Source organism: Bombus huntii, chromosome 3 (assembly GCF_024542735.1).
Source record: "Bombus huntii isolate Logan2020A chromosome 3, iyBomHunt1.1, whole genome shotgun sequence".
NCBI lineage: Eukaryota > Metazoa > Arthropoda > Insecta > Hymenoptera > Apidae > Bombus > Bombus huntii.
This window is the reverse complement of record NC_066240.1, coordinates 15441991-15464258: the sequence shown is the minus strand read 5'-3', so window position 1 is coordinate 15464258 and position 22268 is coordinate 15441991. Positions and strand designations below refer to the sequence as shown.

General features: G+C 39.1%; 1 protein-coding gene across 8 annotated transcripts in view; it reads left to right on the top strand.

Annotated features, from left to right (window-relative positions):
• The window catches only part of LOC126863993 (zinc finger homeobox protein 4-like), a 410183-nt gene that overhangs the window by 43780 nt on the left and 344135 nt on the right, over positions 1 to 22268 (top strand). The window contains exon 1 of one of the 8 annotated variants that reach the window (XM_050614821.1): positions 7573 to 8082. The exons of the other annotated variants lie outside the window; for them this stretch is intronic. The gene's annotated coding sequence lies outside the window, so the exon portion shown is untranslated. Of the gene's footprint in view, positions 1 to 7572; positions 8083 to 22268 lie in introns of those variants that run through there. 8 annotated transcript variants of the gene reach the window in all.

Below are 22268 nucleotides of genomic sequence, written 5' to 3'. Positions count from 1 at the left end.
GACCACTTTTGCCTGGCCACGGCCGTCCAATTTATTTAAAATAATTACGCGGTCAGCCATTGCCGTGGCTCGTCTACGGGAATGGTAATAACTCGCGCGATAGCCGACGATGAAACGACGAGTCGTAGGCGAGAATCGCGCATAGCTCACCCGTTCGTGGCTCACTTGTCGCTCGGGGAAATTTCTGACGGTGAACACCGGCGTGTAAACGGCCGCGTAATTTAATCCCGCGCATGCCATCGCGGCTTTGATCTCTCGAAAAATACCGGACCATCCGTGGATCGGAGAGCAATCGATTTTCTTTGGTGTTCTCCGGTGATTCGATCGTCCGAAGGAACGTTTCATTAAGTCCGGTATTTCTAGGTTAAACGAGTCTCAGAAGATCAATTCCATTTTTTGCTAATTTCTTAATTTAATTACATAAGTTGGCAATCGATGTTCAATTCTCAAGAAATAAACGATCTGCTCTCACTTATTTAATAAAGATACATTTTTCAAGCTTCAATCACGTACAGTTCTAATTTAATGTAAATAAAAGATATTTAGTAGACACTTGTTAGGTTGTCCGAAAAGTGTCTTTCTTTTACAGACCCGTCTTTTACAACAACGCATCTTTATACAAACATGAAAACTAATCTGTCGAACGTTGTGATCTTTAGTTTGATAGAACAAAATAGATCATACGTAATTCGATAAAATAATATAAAATGGAAAATGTTATGCATCCATTATTTCCTTATAAAACGAAAGAAACTTTTCGGGCGACCTAACAATTTACATATTTTCCATTGTAAAAGCAAATCATTATCGTGTTTACCTCTAGTTGCGTTAATGCCATTTTAATAGCAGCAATTTACAATAGCAGCTAAATTAAGCGATAAAAGATATCGTAGCTGTCCATTGTGAGTAAAAATATTAAGTATTGTTTCGAATGTAATAAAGAATCAGATATTTTGATCAAAGGTTAATGCTAATATCGATTTGAAAGTTAATATCAAAGTACAAAGATAGGAAGTAACAAATAAGGTGCAAACGAATAAGAGCAGCAAAGATCTAGTTATAGAAACTTTGATCTACACAGAATATACGCAAATATAACTAATGAAACAGAGCAGCTAGCTATGAATTTTACGACGTTTATTAAATTTCTATGAATAACTTTCCAGAAGGTTATCTAACAGGCACTCAACTTTGGTTCGATTTACTTTTGAGTAACTACGGATGGTGATAATAAAACACGTTTTAATTTATGAAACTAGCGTAGCCCTCGAAATTTGGATCGGATCTTCGTAACATCAATAATTAAAGAGATATCTTGTATCCTCGTTCGAAATGCTTTTGTATTTTCTCTCTAAAAAAAAAAAAAAAAACTACAATTGAAATTTACACGGTCAGAAAATTTGTATTCCTTTCTCTTTTATTATATACATCCACCTTTTTCAACCACAGTCGACTTTTCACTTATAAAATCAATTATAATCAATAATTATACACATTACTTAAATGATATTATTATTAATTATTTTACCACCTGTAATTTTCTCCACTATACTCCACATAGAATTTGCATTCTTCCGCACCAAAGAAAAAAAAGAAAGAAAGAAACTGAAAAGAATCTTTTATTCTTTTAGCATTTACATCGTTTAGCATTTCAACTCCTCGATCAAAAGTACTCGTGTCCAGCTCTCGAGTTTCGTCCACTCCTCTCCTGCTCACAGGAAATAATTATCAACCGTTATTGCGAGTCTCGTTACAACACATCGGTACGAAAGCGTGCTGGCAGTCGCGCGCGCGCATTAGGTGTCGGGACCTTTCGCCCTGGCGATTATTGTCGATGGTATCGCGTGAAAGGTGTCTTTGCACTCACGGCGTTTTCCACTGACGGAGTCACGTGCTGTAACAGGGAAAGAGAGTGCGGCCGCGGGGCGTCGTCGAAAAAAAGGAAGGGGCTAGTGCGCGCGTGAGTCGTACGCTTCGTCTTTAAATAGCAGTTGGACGCCGCGTCTACCGTCGCGGCGAAATCCATTTCCAAGTAGCTTAGGACGTACCGAACGGACCACCCACGGCCCCATCTCATCCCGTCTATCCGTCTTATACGCGGAATCGTCCCGCTGATCTCTCGGTAGAAATTGCAATTGAATTTTCACTCGTGCCAAATTACACTGGCCAAAAGCATCGTTCGTTTGTGGTCCCATGGATCAACGCGTTTCGTGCTTCTTCGTGTCGCCACCAATGTTCGTCGTGTCGGTGGGTTACTTGGAATTTCGATTTCAACTTTCAGAATATTCCTTTTTAATTTTATTGGAAGAGAGAAAAAGGGAAAGAGAGAGTTTTAGTGGTTCCCTTTGCGCGTTGTACAGGAGTTCGTAGTTAAGTTATTCAAAAGTTAGTAATCAAATCTATTTTCTGAAATTTTCTTCATTTTATTGCGAGCTTATGCAATTGCTATTTAATTATTCAGAAAACAGACGAATATTTTTGGCAGAATTTATCAAGTTGGTATTCGCGCGTAATTAATTAATTAATTAGACAGCTTTAAATCTACGAAGATCGAAAGTTTTCCAAATCTGCAAAGCCCTCTCAATTTCGTGAATCTTCAAATTTAAATCAATTACATAATTTAATTCACGTTCTGAATATATTTAATATGAAAGTCAACCACGATTCTCGATTCGGTCTAAAAAGTCTTCTTAAAGACGTATCTCTGCTCCAGTAACTCGGACGATACGCGGATGCGTCGAGAATCAATAATATTCCCAGGCGTGAATTACGTGAGTACTTTTCAAGGGGAGCGCGGTTATTCTTGACGTCATCGAGGCGTTTGTTTAATGAATGCTAGCAGCCTCTCCTCCGCGTTCTCTTCGCTCGGCCAGAAATCGAGGAGACTGCGAGCAGCGATTGCGTGGCGGTCGTGGCAGCCATTATTTACATGAAAAAAAAACAAACTACATGATTTTCGATGAAGCGACGATACTGGTGAAAATACGAGCATCGATCGATACATCTTTTCAAGGATTTATCGATACTTTCTTGCGCGTTGATGCGATTATGTATTATCTTACATTCGAAAAGCGAAGAGTTGTTGACCTAGAACTTGAACTTGCTAGATGAAGTCTCGTAAATGCGTATAATCAAAGCTTTGTTGAATTTTCAGAACCTGTTGATTATCTTTAAATATGCATTTGTAATGTTTTATTTTTTGTATTTCCGCTTCTTTTGCAAATTGATTTTATAAGTGACATTGATATATTGAAATTACTCGTTAACGTGTGTCATCGTCATGGTGTAAGTCCAGTAATAATAATTTATTCGATATGTATAAATTATTCTCATCGTATATGGATAATAAGATTAACAGGAAAGTTTTTATCATTTTTTGCTACTAATCTATTGCTATAAATTGTAGTATTTATTATAAAAACACAATTATACCTACTACTTAACATAAGAAAGTAATTACATTATCTAGCATAAAAAACTGATATCGCACTGTTGTTTAATCGAATCTTAACAGTAATTGTTTGCGTTGTTCTTAAATTCATAATTTAATCTTATCCTTCGACAAAATTATTTCCTATAACTCGTCTTGATCGAATTGCATTATATTATCATATTCCTATCCTACTTTTCCTTTCATGCATACCTGTTCTTTTAAAAATATTTAGAATTGCAAATGTTTTAACCGAAGTCGTTAAAGCAATCATGGATTCATTAACGATTCAGTAATAATTATCGGATCGTTAATTGAGATACGTACGATCATTGGAAAACTTATAAGATGCAGGAAGCATCGACGTCGATTGTTGAACAGACATAGAGATTTTTGATGATTTCGTGATTCCTTTTGACATCATCGGAAAGTTTGTTTAATTAGCAATTGTCAGCCTTCGCGTAGGCTGTCGTTGATCATAAGACCATGATTTGATCGCAAGGAAAAATAAGAAAAGAAAGGATCATAACGCTGCCGTGTCGCAACGGTGGCAATAAAAACTCTTCGGAATTTGTGTCAATGAACTGCTTTAATACCTGTGCGAACTTTAAATTAAGGAGTATGGCAACATGGCGTAATGTAACAGACTGAAAATTATCCAATATTACGTGAAAAATGCAAATTAAAAAATTTAATGTTTTAGGTTGTCGAGCGTACTATTAACTTGGCTTTCTCGGTATTAATTTCCTTGTAATTTTTGTTTCACAGAGTTTCAAATTTTTAAAGAGTGTGTCACGAATGCAAAATTTCAAGCATAAAAGCTATCGATATAGCGTTAGACTAATATCAATAGAAATACGGTGGATACAAGTTTCACTTAGTAACACATACGCTACATAAAACATTTTTGGAACGCATTACATTTTATTGAAATTCATTTATAATTAAAAAAGACGAAATTTGTATCCGAGAATTAGATTTCCACTCTCTTGAGAGCTCCACGAATTTTCGACTATCAATTTGGTTTTCTATATGTTTGTATCCTTTACAATTTCCTCATAAATTCTTCGACCATATAACAATTTCGACCACTATGATTCTTCGTCTTTGCAGAATAGTTATATCTGGTTGACATTGATTTTTACGTTTCTAAAATACGCGCAATCAAAAATAAACCTAAAGCGATTTCATTTTGTAAGTGGACGATCAGAAAAACCGAGAAACTAGCTAAAACAAACAGCGATGGTTCTAAAAAATCAAGCAAACGGGCATAATTCGACGTGGATTACAGCGGTTTGATCGACAAATCACGATAAATCGACCAAACTACGAATTCGTAGGAAAGATCGAGTGATCAGTAACCGCTGCTAATGGCATCGAGCGATTTTCGATGATCTACCGATGCTTTCTGATGTCATCGAGATGTTTGTTTAATGAACGCTACCGAGCTTTGCTGCTTCAACCAGTATAAATATAGAGATCACACTGTGCACCATGCGGATACGAAGGTTTACCGTCTGAAAACGGAGGACAACCTGTCTGCGTTTAATGTGACGTAACGTTTTATAAGCTGTTAAAATTCCCCCCTACTTGCTAATGAATCTACGCAGTATCATGTCACTTATGACTATGAAATCTGTGTTTCTCGTTTTTGAATTTTTAACAGCGGAACCGCTTTTGCCTATTTTCACCGTTTCATTGCTGTTTTTAATGCTAAGACGTCGGTAGCTGTTCTCATACATCGGTAACATTTCATGTTTTTCTTAAAAGTTTGTTTCGCTGTATCTGTATTTCTTGCGTGGCGGTTACATGTCAAACACATTTTATTTATACATTTTATCGAAATAAATTCTTTTTGCGATTATTCGTAAGTTAATATTAGTCCAACAGTCGTGGATGAAGCAACGTGATTAAATAATTCACGAATGAAAGACGTTAATTATTCAAATCGTAACTATTAAGGGACTTTGCAAAATTATATTCACCTTCGGGACACCATGTTTGAAATAGAAATCACACATCAAAATCCTATCTCTTCACCTGCCGTCAAATGTTCATTCTCGGAACATTTGAAGTCTGAAACCAGAATCGCGTTCGAAGAGCGACCAATTAATCGGAGTAAATCCGTCGACGGAAAGTTGGTCTGGTTGCGCGCAGTTCGTTCTAAAAATACGCGGCAAAGGATTAGCAGAAAAGTTTCCAATTAAGCGATCACCGGATGTTGAGCGCGACCGACGCGCGCGCGTTCCTCAAATCTACCGTATATCTACTATCCGACGCGTGTGCAGCGACGGCAGTAGAAACAGACCTTCGAACCGGACCACGTTCCTGCAACTAAGCGGCAAGTAGAAAGAGTTAGACCGTACGTGCAATGAAAAACCAGTGACGTAGCGAACGATCGAGGAATCGATCGATAAGTTGCGATGGTGTTTCCCAGCCGCGACGATTGATTTTCGATGGTCCCGCGATACTTCCTGACGTCATCGAGGCGTTTGTTTAATGAGCGGCTACCAGCCTCTCCCCACGTCGTCCCTACTCGAACAGAAATCGCGGCCAGAGGGAGACAGAGCTAGCGGAGTTCGTGGAGGGGGCGTAGGGAGAGTGAGAAAGAAAGAGAGGAAGGGGAGAGAGGTAGTATCGTGTCGGACGCTGGACGAGGCGCACGCTCGATGCGAAGCAGCGCGTGCTTTCACGCGCGGAAAGCAGGAAGCGGTGTGTGTACCAGGACACGACACGGTTGGTCCTGGACCCGGTGGTGTCCACGCGGTCCTGCCGGCTTTCGAGGTATCGTCGCGTCGACAGGACTGACCAGCCGTGAATCGTGCATGGCCCCGCGGACCAGGAAACAACGCTGCTGGTAGTAGTCGTCTACAGAGAGGAACGAACACGTCCGAAAAGTAGTCACGGATCGTACATCGTCGACCACGCGGCACACGTGAGCGGAACGAAGACGAACCGCTACCGAGCGCGACCGAACGCCAACGAGTCGCCACGATCGTCTCTCTCGGGGTATCCTGGCTCACCGCTGATTGGCCGAAACCTCGAGGAAGTGGTCACCGTCGACGAGGGCTCGGACCACATCGCCACGTGAGTTCAGCGCCGTATCGCGAACCAGGATATCGCGCGCGCCTTTTCACCCGATCCTGCAGCTGCATTTTGCCGAGCACCCACCAACGTCAGCTTTCCGAGCTCAGACAACAGGATCGCTTCGAACGATCTTCGAGTCGACTTTGCCGCGGTGTTCACGAATCGACATCGCGGACGACGATTACCTACGCAGTTGTTTCTCCTTGTAACATCGCGAATTAGTGGTCTTCGCTGACCATAATCGGGAGTATCGTATGTCTATGAAAATTAAACGACGATGTTCTCCCGATTGATCGGACGGTGTTTAAACGAAACTCGTAGAAATCGAGTGACAAGTGAATAAAACGAGACACTGGATCGTTTCGAATGCACTGGCTGTAGAACAGGCGTACGACGAGATCCTTAAAAACCGGAACGTCAACCATAATACCAGGTCTGCTCGGCCCTGAACCGGAATCGATCTACGTCATCGTAGTCATCACGTGGTGATCCTGACCTAGGCCAATGTCTTTACCCCATATGACGTTGCGCCTTTCTGTCGGTGTCATCTAGACACGCAGATCCTACTTCCCTTCTAAATATAAAAGCATGCTCGACTCGTGGGCGAAAGTCTTCGAGCATGGAAACGACGAATAATCCGTGGAACCGCGTTGACGAACGGCAAGGATCGTCGAACCAGTCTCGAATTCGATCTTTCTCGCGAAGTTGAATCTTGCGCGTCGAATTTAACGTCGTAATTCGTGACGTACTGTCTTCTATCGACACAAAGGAGAAAGTTGGTGTCTTCGAGTGTTATAAATAGAAGTGAACAGTGAATAAAACTTGCCGGTCAAGGAAAATTTCTTTTCTCTCGAATCTCTGGCCGTTGGTCGCCGAAGATTTCTGCGGCGAAACTATTATTCCCAAATTTTAACGTGATCCACGGAGTTCGATGACTTTGTGTACAAAAAGTGTATACCATTGTTTCGCTCGTTCCTTTTTCGTTGTCATTTTTACATTTTCTCAAAACATAAATATGGTAAATGTTATGTAACGAACACGCAGTGAAACTTGTAGATTAATTCCGTGGTTGTTTACGGTTTAACGGTAACGATATTATAAGAAAAAGTTGTTTATCGGTCGACGAGAACTACGTAATTCACCGAGAGTCGATGATAGAGATCCTTTTCTTTCTACTTTAGATGCCTCGCGCGTCTAGTGTGTTTAATGACAGTTGTATCTGGTAACGGTACGTGTTTATATTAGTCGTGTCGAGGAAGAGATCAACGAACTAAATGGTGCGTCGTGAACGAGTCGAAGGGTAAACTCGAAAGGAATTACATCGCACAAGGTACACCTCGGATAGGTTAATCGAGAGATTGTCAACGATGATTTACTCCGGTTGAGGACGGGTGATTAGGTGATTCAGCCTGGGGAATCAGCAAAAAAGTTACAATCTCGTGCATATTCCAGAAGACTAATCACAGACCTATCGACCCACCTTCGCTCAGCAGGAAATTGTTCTTCCTGATAATAACAAAATTTCTACCTTCCACTCGGAAACGAAGATCTTCCTCTTTAGTCTGGTATGTGACGTTTTATTCTTTGAGAATATCTTATTGGCAAATACGTTATTATGGTAGAATTGCTTCGTTATTTATCTTTGCAAAAATGAAACATTTATATTTACCGTAATTTATTTAATTACTATCTGATCTTTGTTCTCGAATTAGATATATTAACTTATTATCTTTCGTAAATTAGTAACTCACGAGTTTTACATTACCACCGAAAGAAAAACTCATAAATAACACTCGGAGAAATCTATTAGACCACGCGAACTGTTATAAGATATGACTGTAATAAAGAAATCGATAGTTTCAAACGGAGATTATAAACACGTTTTTTCTCGGTTCTTAATGCACGAAACAAGATGACTACCGAGTGCATGTAATTGGAGGGGGAGGTGGAAGAGCAATGGTACGCATGCACTCCCCTCCATGGCATTCTGCAGAGCATAAAATTCAGGATCGCGAATGCTTTAGTGCCATCAATCAACAGTGCCACACGATCTATACAATTACTCCCTTTTTAATATAAGCCATTTTCCTAGAAAAATTGTTCAACAATCTTAACTGCCTCGTCACACGAAACATCACAACAGTTACGTGTGAAAAAAAGACCTAAGAAATCAAAAACATTGCTACTCACAACGCTGATTCTAAAAACACCGCTATTTTTGCAACTATACAAACCGATACTGGTTCAACAAATACAAATATTGCCCTAGACTTATAAACAAATCAATACTAGTTTCGCAAATACTAACACACCTTGAGACACGAAAATAACAAAGTTTGCCTTTCATAAAGACAAACTTTAGTTCTTTATCTACCTACATAGGATATCGATTTACATGGCGAAGAAACCTTCGAACCTTCGACATCATTTTCTCAACGCGATACACGTATCGACGATCCGTAGAATTTCCAATATCCGCGCGCGATACGAAAATACTATCGCGCCAAGTCTGAATGAATAGATCCCAAGTACGCCGGCGTTTAGTTGGCGAAACATCAAGCGTCCGCTTGCCAGAAATTTGCTTGGTACACTAAGCATCGTAAAGACCGGCTAACGTAATTCCCGCATCGTTGTAAAAATAAACAACCATCGAGATAACCGTCGCTACGTCCTCGCAGAGATTCTTCGCGCAGCACGAGCACGACGACGACGACGACGACGACGACGATGACGATGTCGAAGAGGAGAAGAAGCGATGGCGGCAACCGCCTCCGAAATGTCCGCCGACACGAAGCTCTAATCTCGCTCCGCTCCGTAAACGACCGAGCTAATGACAGACAGGAAACGACGTTTAATTAAAGTACGCACTTCCGGTAGGAACGTTTTCACGAGACCGCGTCGCTGACCACCGCCGCGCTCCAACTAGCCGTTGCGTAATTCCGAACCGGAGATAAAGGAACGAATTATCGCACCGTGATGTTCCCACGTTTTCCTCCATGTTCGATTTGCAGCAGTTTTATGCGGTGTATTTTAGAATGTCGAAAGGAATATAGGGTGTACGGAGGGTAGGTTGGCGGGGAGGCAGTTGATACGAAATTAATATACACCGGCGATGCGAGTCGTGGTAGCCCAGCTCGAAAATTTGATGCCAATTACGTTTGATGGCACTTTAATGAGGTTGCTCAGGAATGCGATGTTTCCTTGGCGCGATAAGCTCGTTCAGTGGTCACTTCGTTTTGGTTTTTTGGGTGGCTTGGCCGCTCGGTTGTTTCGTTGAAGGAAGTAGGAGTTAATTGAAGAACCGAAGTTTTGGTGGGCTAAGTTCGTGTACTCGAGGAACTTGCAGTTTCAATTTTCTGGAGATTTATTTGCTTTTTAAACCTAATATATCTTTAATGTCATGTATAAAAGATGAGGATACGTTTTGGAAATTCATCTTCGAAACGAATCGTTATTTGAAAAAGTCGTGTTATTTATTTCTTAACGCGTAACAAGTTGTTGATAGAAAAATTGCGTGTGTTAGAAGCAGTATTATTTGAATTTTGTATAATTGTATAGAGTATCTTTTACAATACAATTTTACTGGTCTTAATGCAAATAACGATCGATATAATAAGATATTAACCTGCTCTACGCATTATGCTCGTTCCTCTCTAAAATTCCACCCTCATCATGCACTGACCAACCCTAAGGATAGTTACCCCTGCACATGTTCGAACGTACACACTTGTAGTCGTCATTCAGCCACTCTGACGCACGCACGTATTCTTTGTGTTTCTGTTTCTACCCAGATATTTTAGCAACACTCCCCAGGAACATTTTTCTTCTGATGTCATACCTTTTTATACGTTCTCCTTTCAATCTATGTAACGTTTATAAAAACAACGTATTTATTACTACACTTGCGATATACTCAATATTCATACATATCGTATACATCGTTGCATCTCGAAATTTCTCGCAAATGCATAAACATTCGGAATCTATTAATAATCATCATAGTCATCTTCCTGTACAATCATGAATATATTAACTGTAATTAACGCTGATTTTCCTTACTTTCGCCATCTTTATATACTTTATATACGCTTTATATACATGTCACATTCGTCTTTTCATTTTGGTCAAAGGAAACGCGCTACAAAGTATAGACAAGCAATTCACGATCGACAAAGTCATGTTCGTACAATGATTGTTACAAGAAACGTGACCCGAGGAGCGAGTAAAAAACAAGTGCCGAAAGTGATGGCGCGAAGAGAGAAAGCGATTTCTATGGATTATAATGAGCGCGGACGGTCTGTTGCTGGGTGTAAATGATTTTATTGCTAAGCGTTATAGCCAGGATTAACGTCCAAGTGATTATTTCATCGGTATCGGTGTTCGGTTTTTATGCGCGATCGATTTCTGTGGGAAAGGCAACGTCGTTTTCGGCGCGGAAACGTTTTCATTGTGGATCGTTACAATGTGCCTGATCGCTGCGAACCGTTGCACAATTAACGATCGATATAACAATCGCAGAGGAACTGGTTAGAGAAAACCATTCGTTTTTGTCCTTAAAAACTCGTTGCCACGTTTCCACGTTGCGATGGAACGATCGGAGGCCGATTCGTGTTCCAACTTCGATCGATTCGGTTTTTCCACTTTCACTTTAATTTGCGTGAAAGTAACGATTGTGTCCGTTCGGCAGTCGTTAATTTTGACGTATTCAGTATTACTGAGCATCGAAGAGTGGCCAAATATATGTTGCTGAACGTTACCTTGAAATGTTTAAGACGTAAATCGATAATAACGCATAACATACAATTTCATTAAAAATATAGGAAATGGAAATCTCCAGTGATAACAATTTTCGTCTTTCTTCTTTATCAAACGAAATAACTTTCGTATGACAAATATTTTCGCGTATTTAGGAAACGTGTCTTAGTATCTTTATATACCGCTAAATATTCGACCAAATTTTAATCGTGAAATATCCCATCAGAAGAAAGAAAAAAAAATACAACTTTTTTTCGATAACGTTTTCCTATATTGCTTGAAATATTCAAGATGCAGAACGTTCATGATACATCCAAAAAAGTATATAAAAATGTTTAAAATAGAACTGTTATTTTACTACTCTACACAGTCGCGCAATATTCCCTCGTACTTTCCATATTGTCCAGAAAGTTTCCGCAAGCTCCACCTTACCTCATCGTAAAACAACAAAGAAAGAGAGAGAGAGAGAAAAAATTGTACGATGCGGTGGAAAAAATGTCCGAGTCAGTGGCAGTGCATCCGGTAGTTCTTGTCAAACAGCTGTCGAACGCGCGGAAAAAGCGCGACGCCGCAACTGTTCGCGTTCACGTTTTTCCGCGGCTGTGCAGCCGCGGTAAATTTCGAACTTGTTGGCAACAAGTGTTTCCCTCCGTGTTACACGATTGCACGGCTTAAGTTTCAGTCGCGGACGTACCAAATTTCCGCAACACCTGTTGCGAAACATTTCGAATTTGCCAGCCAGACCGAACTTTCCTGCATCTCTCACACTCTCTGTCTCTTTGGCTTGCCTGCCGGTGGTGGTGGTGCTTCGAGTCGAGGCTCGGCTTAATTTCAGAGGATGATTATTATTATTATTCCTCTTCAGCATCGTTCTGGGTGCCTGGTCGCCTCTATTTTTAAATATTATTGCCAGGCCCCCCACCCACCATCGAAGCTTCTTCTTGTTCTCGAATTCCAGAGTCTGCTCTATCTTCTGCCCCGCATTATTCACCGGTCATTTATTTTTTACCGGCGTTAATCGTTCGTTATTCGCCGGCTCCTCGCGACACGTCCGACACGGATAGACGACTTTTTATTGAACGATATTTATGCACACTATAAATTTCGGTGTTGTTCACATTTTCGCACACGAATCCTCCGACGAGTCTGTTTTCCTTCGACTGCCGTTAATCGAAAGCCGTAGCGGAGTATACGAGTTGCTAGTTTTTAACAATTTTGAAATATTTATGAGCGTGTGAAGATTATTTATGCGAGTCGAATGCCTTATCTTTTTCCTTCGTGTAGATCTTATTTCGTGTATACATGTTTTCTATATAAATTACATCTTTTTTCTATATAAGATGATATCAGTGAAAGAGAAGAAGTTATTAATTTGATAGAAATTGAGATTTATCAAGCCGACAAGAACCGAGTTGCTAGATCGAACACAGAAATTAGATTCATTAGAATACAGAATGTATAAGTTAAAAGTTCTAAAGCGATATAAATAAACAATGATTCTAATTATGCGAAACTACTATTGATGAGTATATTCAGTCTCTTTTTTTCAAGAAATGATAGTTACATAAATAACGACTAATATACCATCAATGTTAATTACTTGTAGTATTAGTCATACTAGACAGACAATAAACAGACTGAATTTACCGTGACTGAAATGTAGAAAATGTTAAAAGCAAACGAAAATGCTTAACGAAATATACAAGCACATCGAAGCACAAAAAGATTTAAATCGAGGAACTAGTGTTTGAAAATGTTCAAATGAGTTATACGAGAATTCCTTTGATCTTTGATACCCTGCCACTTAAAATCCCTTTGAAATTTCCGATATTACTGATTCGCAACAGCCTACAAACACTTCGACTCTTCAATTAACTAATTATAGTAAGCCTGGATTAAAAGTATACCTTAGAAAAATCGTTTCCAATTTAACAGAAAGTTAAAATGAAAAATACGACGCCTGTTTCACCGAACGATTTTCATACTCCACTTTCCTGACGATCTATTAATTTCCATTTGATATATCACTCCGTCGCGTTTCATCAGCGCTTCGGCAACGTATACGTCCTTCGACCGCGGCAAATGACGCAGATCATGACTAACGAAGCGTCTTGTTCACGATATGCCGTAATCGTCTCCTCGTCAATTAACACCGTGCCGAACGCGTAGCGTTCATTACGCCACCTATAAATTATGCACACATATAAAAGTGTAGGAAATACCGCGGTCGACCAACGTGTGACTAATTCTTTCTTTGGAATCCAAAAGCGTGTCATCCTCGTGCCTCGACCTCGCTCCACAATTCGCGCGAATCGTTCGCAAATTTCGTTTTCACCGCTAGCTATTTTCAAAGTTTCTTCTTCTCATCTCTTCGTCCTACATTTTTCTGTCTCTGTTAGGTTAGAACGATTTTTAAACGGAGAAGTTCGAAAAAAGAAGGAAATGTTGCAATTTTCGCGTGGAAAAACCACGTTGGAATATTTAATTACCCGCACGAGAGGTATTCTGAATCGATAAGAGGTTTCAAATGATTGGATAAATGAATATTCAAAGAAATCGTTGCCTCACGAGACGCGGAACGATGGAATGGAATTTAGAGGAATTTTAATACCTGTGTAATCGATAGTAGCTGGTCCAAAAAAAGAGCTGTTGCAAAAAGAGAGAAAAGAATAAAGTTATCAAAGATGCGAATTGAGTAGAAACGTCGGTGCTACGACCGTGGCTGATTCATTGCTAAAAAATCTTTGAATCGTTAAGTACCACGCATACGAATCGCCGATAAGAATATTATTAATTTCACACTACGCGGAATACGAAATTAAAGGTGAAGATAAATTAAGAGCTTTGCATTTTGGAAACATTCTCGAGCCACCGAAAACATTTACAGAGATACTTTGATTAATCAATTAATAAAAACAGAAGTAGCTAGGTTTTTCGTTTAAATTTAAGATCAGACTCGGATAAAATTGATTGAGAAAGCTTCGAAATTCAAATTTTCATATTTAGATACATTCGAATCCATTTTATTTTAAGTATCTTGAAGATAGAAATATTTGCCAATTTCAGCTCCCAATTTATTTCTTCATTTAGGGATATCGACTTCCGGATTATTTTCTGTTCGTTCTACTCCTTCCTAAAAATATAGCGTGTCTAATGTAATTCGGTATTACTGTATTTAAATAAATAAGTTAAATAAGTGATATTTCAATATGCAATATATATTTCGGAACCACGAGCCACAAAGTCATTGAACTTCAATAACACATTCAAGTCCAAGTTCAATTCAAATATTCATGATTTAGGAACGAATCCCACGCATCAGATTCTACGAAGCAAAATATAGCGAAGCGTTCGTATCTCTTTTAAAATTTATCTCATAAAAAATTCAAGTTAATAGCGTTCCAGCTAAGATAAAAACCACACAATCAGTACGGGTTTTCCTTGAAATCAAGTTCGATATGTAAATGTATGCTAAAAATCAGCTTTAATCTCTTAATGCACTGTTTTAATATAACTTTTATATACATTTTCAGTTACCTTCCAAATTTTACCAATACAGTCACGATACTCGTCTTTCGCTACGACTCTGATGAAATTTCAAAATTCAGAGTATCGTATAACGCATATAACATATTCGTAAAAATTGTCCGTGGTAAGCGTTCGAATACTAATTTCTTAATCAACGATACTTCAATTTCTTAATTACGAAAAGAAACCAAAAAAAGGATAATGAGAGATCGTACAGAGCTTTGAAAATTTGAATTTAATTGTATCCAGCTGGAAGAAAAGTTACTGTTGAATATCATCGACCGGCAGGAGCAGGAACAGTTTCACTATCGACACACAGGATACAGTCGCATACTCGAAATAGTTGCGCGACAAGCGAGCAACGTTGTTCGTCGTCGATATTTCTGTGATAAAGGTGGTGCGTGGCCTGCCACGGAGTTGCCAGTGTATTTCTGTTCCTTTCACAATAATTGGCTCGTAGCGGCACTTTCGTACGGTAATTATCGCGCCAGTAAAGTCACGCACTTTTAATTCACGTTGTTGCGCGGTTGGCGAGTGGATCGATCGACCAGGAATCGTGGGCGAGGATTTTACCAGCGATATCATCGATACCTTTAATTTAGCCTCTCGTCCAGTCAGTTGTCCTTCGACTAAATGTATTCTAACAATAAGTAGCTCATCGAACGGCCTTTAAAGCTCGTCTTGTTTAACTCGCCGACGAAACGTCATACTCTAAGTTACAATATGTGAAATCCTCGGTTTCCTACCAATTTTTGTAAACCTTTCTTTTCGACAACCATGTTTCTCTTCGCCGATAATATTATAAAACTTTTAAACGGTGAATTTTTTTTTCTTTTACGTTTAATTACATTTGTTACACCTTTTGTGTACATGACCGTATTTTTCTTAGGATCCAGTGAAATATGAGACGTTAAGTGTCGTTACTTGTGCTTTCTTATTAAACATATTAGGTATATCAAATAGCATTAAACACGTTAGATATTGTTAATCTTTGGTATTTTCTTTCTACATCACCGTTTTGTTTCGACAAACGTGTAACTAAGCTTGCAAAGAAATTTCGGTTTAATTCGAAGTTTATATTTTACCCTAAAGAAACTTCATACGTTATAATACAACACGTATCAATCGTCATCTTCAGCTTTATTAACAACTTCCCCTTAACGATCAACTAATCTCGATGTTACTATCATTGAGCGCGCGTTACGCTCAAACCGAGCATAATTCGAATCAGCAGAAGCAAAAAACCTCGCGCCTCGTCCTAACTAGCCGTCGAATGCAGATTTTAAAGCGAATCGGCTCGATAGATTAGCTAAAGCCGTTTCCTCTATACGCGGCCAATTTATTTGCGTTACAAGCGTATCGCTTATTCCGCGTAAGCACTCTCGAGGCTTCTGGCCTCGGAAGAAAATTTTGTTCTAACGCAATTTACTGGAATCGTTACGCTAAAAGACCAACCGACCAGCTACGATCCCCAGCTTCCGTGATTAATACTTTTCTCTTTTTCCTCGGTTTTGATTTTCTTTGTTTTCCTCCGTTTCCTTTTGCCTCGATCATTTAAACGAGTTTATGATGAGCCACTTTGAGGTTCGTGCCAGAATCAAATGAGGTTGCCTGGATATTGGAAGCGAGGCAGCCCGTGCAGTGGATATATAGAACGTGCAAGCGGAAAAGGAATAGTTTACGAGCTATAACGAACGACGCTGGAACGTTGTGTCGAAGGTTTTTGCCGGACGCATTTGATTATTGGCTAATGAAGTAGCAGCGATAATTGCAGTGACGTTTTTACTTCGCGCCCGCTTCGATTTTATTCGTTTATCCACAGCGTACCGATATTAGTAAGCTTGCACGTGCAAACAAAATGGGAATACATAACGCTTGCTCAATATCTAGGAGCCAATAAAACGGATGGCGAGAAGTTATGCGTTCGCGAAACATTGTAATTCCGCGGGGCATGTTATTATTGTGCGCTACTATTTTCAGCAGCGCGACTACCATACGCCGAAGCAAATCTATGCCGCAATGAACGCCGTTAACTACGTTTTCCTCACCCACGCTTTATGCACTCCGTGAACTTTTCACGTTTGATGGGGTTTCTTTCGTGCTTTCTTTGACATTTGATTAAAGTGTTGCTAAAGGTCATTTTTAAACGAAGACTGTGTCATTAAGAACGAGGCAACGAAATAACGCGTACAAGCTGGATGAATGCAACGTTGTTAAAAATATGTAGAGTTAGTAAGTTATCGTACCGTTTTGTCGAGATACAAAATGTTGGTACCAGGATAATAGATACGTTACAGAAATCCATTGCATAAATTGGAGGTAGGAAATGAGATTCTATAATATGAAAAGAAAATGGTTTATCACAGTGCTCGAAGATATTTCAATTTCTTCGGACTTTATAAAATTGTAGAATCTGGATAGAAGGAGAGATAGTAACGAAAAAAAAAATTGCAAATAATTTGAAAAGAAAATAGTTTATTATAGCGATCAAAGATACTATAATTTCTTCAAACTTTGTAAAATTGTACAAGCTAAATGGTAGAAGAAACAATAAAACGATAAAAACGTGGAAATTCCTGAAATTTTTTTTCATAATTTCAATAGAAACGTATTCAATTCAGATCCATTCAAAGGTATAGTATAGCGAGGTAAAAAAGTAATGTATACAATGTGCGATGTCAATTCCTCCAAAATAATTTATTCCCTAGAAAAGGCTTTAGATTAATGAGTTATTCATTACTGTCGTTAGAAATTCAAAGTAATAGAACATTTTTCTATGTAAATTTTGATTGAGAACTCAAGCATTGCATGTGATAAGATGCACAGGAAACTACGTTCTAAAAGATATGCCTATGATCTTATACTTTTTATAACAGTTCGTAAAAAATTTAATGTATTCTCTGTTTAGATTACGCGTGGACATTTTTTCGATATCTGCTAATTATAATAAAACTATAACCGGAAGGAATTCACACGGTTACATTTTGGGATTTCGTTACATATCTATTCGTTTTCTGTCACTTAAAGGTAGAAAACATACTCTAAAGAAACGTCTTTCGTTTCTTACGGATCGGTCTTCTATTAATAACCGGTCTTTTATTAACGAAATAATCACTGTGATTTTCTGACTACAGGATGAGATAGCATGATTCGTGAATTTTCTGAGATATCAACTTTTTGCTCCTTGAACCTCCCACAGCACTATCTCGTACATAATACTGCTAGTCCACTTTTCTTCCTACAGAATTTTACTACATTTTCTTTAAACCTGTTTTCTATCAACACTCGAAGTACAACCTGCTATTAGTCACAAAATATTATCTATTTCTAGTATACGTATACAGTAACTACTACTTTGATATTCATTTCGTTAATGAAGCGATTCATGATAAATCTACTAGCATATTTCAGATCTTTTCTGTAGTATCTACCTCTCTTATCTTGTATCCTGCACATGCTTGTTTAGCATATTAACGGTACGCCAAATTAATCTTTGTCACAAAATCTCTATTTTATCGATGTACATTCTCCTTGAACACTCGATCCAATTACATTTCACGTAAATTGATAATGCCATTATTATCGTATAAGATTTTACATATCTTCATTTCCCTTAATCGTTTCTTTGAATTTTCTGATTTCTTTCGTAAATTCTTCCCATTCAAGTAGTAAATACGAAAACTTCGTCTTTCGTTTGACAACAAAACTGCTAGTCATCCCAGTGAAAGCCCATTGCTAAAAATTCACCGAGCTATCCTAGAAAAGGATATACACATCGTGCCAACATGTGGGCGGCGTGAGAACTTGCACTGCACGCTTACACTTCTCTCTTTCCAGTTTTATTTTTATCTTATATACATAGATAGGATCTATCAAATGTGGACTCGAATTCTCTACAAAATTCAACAGATAGATAACCGTACACATATCTATCGTCGTTTCAGAACAACACTAGACGATACTGTAAAAGTAATAATCTTTCAAGAGACAAAACAAAACAATTTTAGTAATTAGGTAATAAAGTACCAATGGTAAACAACCATATAGTAATCGATAAATATACGGATGTTTTACTAACACAACAGAAAAAAAATGACACCGAACTTGAGATTTGCCTCGTTTTGAGGTTCTTAATATTTTAACGAGTACTTGAATATTTTTTCATACTACCATTCATCGTACATACAAATTTTCCATAAACCTATCAACATCCGCAATGTCTGCTAATCAGAAAATATAAAAGGATACGCAACAATGTTGGAATTGAAGCAACTGTTGTTAGCAACTCTAGCAACCTTCGTCGGAAGCGTAAAACGTTTCTCACAGCAGCATTAACCACGTTGCCCGAAATATTTCAATTTTTCTGCATATTGCCATTGTTCCTCCCCTAGAAGAGGATATTACTTCCCACGATCTCTTCCTGGATCTTTCACGAATCTCACCGATTCCCGGCGAAAAACCGCAGGTAGACAGAAGGAAGCGGTGAAAACGACGTCGACCGGATGAATTGTTGGTCCGTTCACGCGGTACGTACCGTCTGTCAACGTCCGTATACGAACGAACTCGTGTCGCGTCCTTCGTCGATCCGAACGAGCCAGAGAACGGCTAATTACTGGGCCGCGCATAATTGCCGCAAATTAAGGAATTTAAGCCGGGAACGTTCGAAGCGAACGCTGGCCGCTCATTAATTGGCCCGCTTGATTGCCACTTGCTTGCGTCGCTAAGCGCTAGATTGTAAACACTCGGCCAGTTAATTGTCCGGCGAGTGTCGCGCGAGTTGTCGTTACCGCGGCCCCGAGCCGATAATTAAGCCTCCCTCGGCCGCGCCAGCCGGTCAGCCACGTATATAACGAAACGCCGCGAGCGGTGTTTTCGATCTCGCCAACAGATCGCGATCTCGAACACGAGAGCAGAATCTTAACTTCGTCGCGAGTGTTTCGTTGCGAGTCGTTGCACCGCAGAGAAGATAATGGAGGGTAATGAGGGAGAGTACGAGAGTTACGACGCTTTTGGATAAAGAGAATTGCCTGGGTGGTATGCGATTGGTTGCTGGTTTACAGATCGGTCGGAGGTGGGATGATGGGTTTCTTGGATGATTTTAGTTAGTTCGATAATGTTTAAGTATATACGAAGGGAGGTTTCTAACATTCAGAAATAGCTTACGTATCTTTCTATCTTCGATGGGATAATTTTTGATCGGCTTTATTGGATTTCGGAATGTACGAAAAGGTGTTACTGACCTCTAAAAACGTCTTGACACTTAAGTTGCATCTCGAATAAGAATTCGAGCAATCTGTTCCGAGAAAATGGTATTCTTTCGTTTTTCCATCGAAGAATAACAATTTACGGAGAATGAAAAACATCGATATTCGTTTCAAAGGTTAAAGGTTTACAATTTACGAGAAATTCTTTTCATTAAAAGTAGGCTCTAGTCTATCTACGTTCTACATATATCAAACGTCGTATTACCGTAAGAAATGGAAATGATTGAATTTGAGCTCGACGATACCGTAACTCGGTGATTTCAATTCTAATCAACGACTGTCAGTTAGTCACTCGTCATCAATATATTTAGACTAATATTCGGGGAATCATCTGGCGCGAGGAGACATGTACGAGCAACGTGTGAGAAAGTTCGTCGAATGCGCGGTAAAATCGGCCGAAGGCGTGTCTGCGATTCATTCCGCGTTGAATGCGTCTCGTGAAGCACGTATAGCATAGGATACCGAACACGAGTAACGTAACTGGTTGCAAGCGGCGCGATTTTAAAGTATTATTGGATTGTGATGTAATGAAGTATATATGCATGCATTTCATTACTATACCATCTTCTTTTTCCCTTGCCTTTAAATTAAAAATACGTCGAAGAAGAAAATCGCATATATTCCTTGCCTGATGCTTACGTCTTTTCAAGGTATGTACGAATAATTTGTTGATATCTAAGAACATGCGAGTTTTATTAAAAACTTTCAAACTTCTTTTATCGATTAAGTAGTACGACAAAGTAATATAGTTCTGTTCCACTGTATAGCGAGTGAAATTTGGTTTACACGCGTAAGGAAATCTAGGTTATTCGATTCTATGAATTCCAAAATAGTATTTTCTACAGCTGCGTTATCTAAAAGCTGTTTAAGTGGTAAAAAAAAAAAAAAAAAAAGAAACATGGTAATGGCTGGAAGATCAATCTGACGAGTATGACAAACCAGGCGGAATTTACACAGTGTCAAATCTGAAATATGAACTGGGGCAGTATGACGAAGAAGAGTAGGTACTGGTCTATTAACTAACACCGTGCCAACAAAGAGACACCGTCTGATAGTTAACCCGATGGACGAAGAAATTCTTTATTGCCGTACGCAAACATCGCGAACCTACTTAAAATATAATGCAATATTATTTGCGAACGATCTCGAGCTCTAGAATATGAAACGTTTATTATGATTGAACGTCTCTTAAATGCAGACAGAAGAAGAGAACCATCGTTTAATGTATAAAATAGTAAATGAAAGCTACTTCGTATAAAACAGGTAGAAATTATATTTTTATTCTACGATTGGAAGAAGAAATATAAGCGAGGAGGCAAAAGCGTTTACAAACGAACACGGACAGAGGAAGAAGGAGAGACAGGGATCGAGGGTACAAAGTGTCGCGGTGAACAGCCGGATGCGCGCTTCTGGTCCCGGCAATTAATAATTAAGAGCCCCCGGCCGGCGAGTTAGGTGGGGAGACGGGCCGTTAATTAATCGAAGCTGCGTGGTCGAGCGAGCGCTAATTACAATTTATAATTAAGCAGCTTAAGCTCGCGATGCCTCGTGAGCCGGTCCAGAGCCGTGCCGCGTGCAATTAATATGATTAATCGTTCCGCGAATTGTCGGCCCGGGCTGGGAGTGTAACGGCTCGGGATTCGAATTTAAAATCGACCGTCTTGATCTTCCGACCGACTCGCTCGAGATTGCTGGGATACGCGAAAGAATGCAAACGTTCTGTTCGAGCGTGTTCGAGGCACCGTTGTCCGGAATCGAGTTTTGACCGAGCATTGTATCTTTAGTTTTGATTGTTTCTCTTTTCTTCTGTCGCGATATTTATTGCCATAAATCTCCCGGTGGCTGATTTTTCTACTTTCTACAATAAAATATTTTGCATTTACGCGTTATAAAATTATATAGATGAGTAATTAGAAAAATGACACGTCTTATTCTTTCTTTTTTCCTTTTGTATTTATATTTGAAAAATTGTGCCGTACTTAGAGAAAGGATTTGCACACACATATTTTGTTGAAGCAACGAGTAAGATCTTTTCTAAATCCTCGTAATAGTTTTCTTTCTAAATTAATCAATTGCATCATGCAATACTAGCTGATAGAGATAAATGAAGATTTTACGTGACAAGCTACTACACGATGGGTATACTAACATTCAGTGTTATAATTAATCCGTGCAGCTTTTATTTCAATAATTTTTTCAAGTTT